Source organism: Camelus ferus, chromosome 15 (assembly GCF_009834535.1).
Source record: "Camelus ferus isolate YT-003-E chromosome 15, BCGSAC_Cfer_1.0, whole genome shotgun sequence".
In the NCBI taxonomy this organism is placed as follows: Eukaryota; Metazoa; Chordata; class Mammalia; order Artiodactyla; family Camelidae; genus Camelus; species Camelus ferus.
This window is the reverse complement of record NC_045710.1, coordinates 20,956,418-20,960,600: the sequence shown is the minus strand read 5'-3', so window position 1 is coordinate 20,960,600 and position 4,183 is coordinate 20,956,418.

Here is a 4,183-nt window from a genome sequence, read left to right as displayed (position 1 = left end):
GAGAAGAGACAAAAGATGTAAGATAATAAATAGCAAAGTGGCAGATGTAAATCCAGTTATATCAATAATTACATGACATATGAGTAGTTTAAAAATTACACTTTAAAGGCAGAAGTTACCAAACTGGATTTAAAAAATAAGGTCCAATTCTATGCTATTTGTAAGAGAGCCACCTTAGATTCAAAGACACAAATAAGATGTGAAGAAAATACCATGCAAACAGTAACCATAACTGTTATGGTTATGAATAACATCAGATAAATTAGGCTTGGAGACAAGAACTATAACTAGAAACAATGAGGGAAATTTCTAATGATACAAGGATGAATACATCAGGAAGATACTACAATTATAAACACCTAACAATAGAATTCCAGAATACCTAAAGCAAAAAAGTGACAGAATTGAAAGGAGTAATAATAGACAGTTTGGTAAGAACAGTGGAAGATTTCAATAACTCACTATTAATAATAGATATAGTTAAGAGAATTAATAAGGATATAGAAGACTTAACCAGCTATTTACAAAGTGTGCCACCCAACAGTAGCATAAATAATACACACAGTTTTTAAGTGCAAATAGAATATTCTCTGGGGTAGAGTTTATGCTAGGCTATAAAGCAAGTCCTAATAAATTTACAAGGATTGAAATCATAGAAAATACGTTCTCCAGCTGCAACAGTAATAAATTAAAAATTTGCAATAGAAAGAAATCTTAATAATTCCCCAGTATTGAAAATGAAACATACTTTTAAATAATCTGTAGGTTGAAGAAATCACAGGAGAAATTAGGAAATATTTATTAGAAATAAATAAAATTAAAATAACACAACATATAAGTTTTAGGCTGCAGCTAAAGCAGTGTTTAGAGGAAAATTTATAGCTTTAAAATGCTTATATTAGAAAGAAAGAAAGATCTAAAGCCAACAATCTAATTTCTACTTCAAGAAGTTAGAAACATGAGAACAAGTCAAATCAAAATAACTAGAAGGAAAGAAATAATACATTTTCAATGAAATAGAAAACCAAACAGCAATAGAGAAAATCAATGAAACCAAAAAGCTGGTTCCTTGAAAAGATTTTTCCTTTTCAGACAAACATTTAGCTAGACTGACACAGAAAATGAAAGAAAACACAAGTTGTCAAAAAATAAAAAATAAAAAAGGGATATTGCTAGAAATGCTACAAGAGTTAAAGGAAGAATAAGGGAATATTATAAACCACTTTATGCCAACAAGATCAACAATTTATATAAAATGAGCAAATTCCTAGACAGACACAAATTATCACACTGACTCAATAATAAATAGAAAATTTTAACAGGCATACAAAGAGCCAAAAATTTGAATTAGTAATTAAAAATCATCCCACAAATATAAGCCCAGGCCTAGATGAATTGAATTCAGTGCTGAATTCAATTAAATGTATGCCAATATTACACAAACCCTTTCAGAAAATAGAGAAGAGAATATTTCTCAACTCATTCTTTGGGGCCAGTATTACCTTGACACCAACCAGACAATGACATTACAAGGAAAGAAAACTACAGAGCATTAGTTTTTATGAAAAGAAAAGCAAAAATCATTAGCAAACTAAATCCAGTAACATAAAAAAGGATTATGCACAGTGACCACATGAGATTTATTTCAGGAATCGAAATGAATCAGAGACTCGAATGTGAAAAACAAAACCACACAAGTGCTAGAGTAAAACATGAGTGAATTCTGCTATGACTTGGGTTTATTCTTATTAATTGTGTTTTGCATTTTGACTGTAAAATTCAGGTTTAATAACAGAAAAGATTGATAAATTTGACTACATCAAAATAAAAGAAAAACTTTTCAATGATAGATGTATGCAACTTGACCCATAACAGAAATTAAAATAAAAAATATACTGAGACACTGTTTTTCATCCTTCAGAATTAGGATTGGAAAACAGAAATTCTTATTCATTGCTGATAGGAATGTGAAAAAGTACAATCTCTCTAGAGGGAATTTGGTAATATTTAACAAAATTACATACATATTTATTTACCTTTGATCCAGATATCCTTTGAAATACACCACCAACAGTAAAGAATACATTAGTTCTAGAGTATACATTACTTCCTTTTCCTTCACCTTTCAATTTCTGTGAGCTGAATCATTCATTTCTAAAGTTGAGAGTGCCTATATTATATTTTGGAATTATAATAAAGTTTTCTTTGACTTTGCTCTAAGTTAATTCCAAAAGTGAAAGCCAACACAAAGCTTTGAGGTTATTGTGAGGAGGTGCTGGCTGTTTATTGCAGAGCCAAGTATTATGCTCTGATTATAGTTCTTTCTCTGTAGTTGCAATGTCTTTTACTCTTGTGCAACTTAAGGGGAAAATCCTCAACGAATTTTTTTCTTACATTCCACCAGTTGCTGAAAATCATGTCATATTTAAGCTGATTTCATATTTGGGCTTTGCCTTTCTTGTTCTTACTCCTCCTCTACTGTCGTCCTGAAATTATGAATTGTGTTACATTTTTCTTGTTAAGCGAAGAAATGCACAACTTTTCACCTTACTCCTTTTACTTGTCTGTCTGTTCTTCACGGACAATAATCTCCTGTTCTGTGTTGAGCCAGTTGCTTCATATTTGGACCATAATTTTCCTGAGAGCTTTTCATTTTTTCTTGGAGTAAGTGCCTTTCTTTATTTACTCCCATGCTTTTTATGTTTTTAGCATTCCTAATGTGTTTCTTTCACCCTTGGTTTTTTTCTATTTGTTTGTTTTTGTGGTTTGTTTTTAATTCAAATCTTCCTTCTTAGAGGTCTCAGTCTCCCTGATCCATTCTTCAGTGGTTGCTAGGCCAGTGAAGCTGTCACATTAGGATTTTTTAAAGTTGTTATCCTTTGTTGCATCCCATTATTATCCTGGGTCCCATAGCTCCCTCTTTCTTTATTTCCATCCCTAATTTGTTGAACTATATCCTAATGTAACTTAAAAGAGGATACATGGAATATTAAGTTTCTGAGGTTTTGTATGTATCAAAATACTTTTATTCTTTCATACTTGATTTATCAATTTTCTGGTTATAAAAACTCTAGATTAAAATAATTTATCATCAGCCTTTAGGATATTCTTCCGTCATATTCTAGCATCCAACATTCCTGATGAGAAATATGGTTGTCAACTTGGATTTTTTTTTATATGTAAACATTCCCCCCCACCCCCTAGCCCCCGCTTCTCGACAGTTTTATTAGCTTCTTTTAGGCTTGGTGCTCATGTGTCTGGATGTGGGACAGTTTCTTTCTTCCTCCTTGAACACTATACTTTATCTTTTAAGAGGCCTTTCAATTGAACCTAGACTTTCTGAATTGACCACTAAGTCTCTTTTCTCTCACCATCACATTGGTGTTTTTGTTCTACATCCTCAAAGTATGTACTTTCAGACTTAACTTTATTTTCTAATGATTCTCTTTATTTATTTATTTTTTACTTTGAAGAAATTATATTTTTAATTTCCAAGAGATCTTTATTTTCTCTGATATTTAAAAAATGGCACTCTGATCTTGCTTTATTAGTTCAGTATTTCCTTGAATTCTACTGGTGACATTTTCTTTTAATCTTGATGTTTCCTTATTATGCTTCTGGCTTTGCTTGCTTTCAGGCTTTGCCCAGTCATTTTTTGATTTAAGCTGGAAAAAGATTGGAAATTCTCTGTTCTTGTCTGGGCTTGACTGGCAGCTTTCCTGAGGGTATAGAATCTTGGAAGCCCTATCCTGAAGGCTTTCCGAAGGCCCAAATGAGGAGGACTTTGCTCAGGGACTTTGCTCAAAGAAAGACTGTAGTCTTCCCCACATAGTTCATTCTAATTCACCAGAACAAGAGACATTTTTTCCTCCTTCGCATGGGACAAATTACCTAGCACCTAGTATTCTGCATATGAGAGTGGAGGTAAATTGTTCCACAAACACACCTCTAATTTTTGTTCCATTCTGACTCCAGGTTCCACTGTACTTGCCCCCTCTGGAAGTTTGCCTGAAATTTAACTCCCTCGTCATCTGCAGCCAACATCATAAGTATTCTAGACTACAGTTTCATCTGTTATCAGTCTGTATTTACTGAATGATTGCCTACTCCCTTTTTTGAATGCTCTGGTCTGCTGATGGCCCCTCTGTTCTATTTGATCCTTAATGAAGTCTTGGGAGGAATA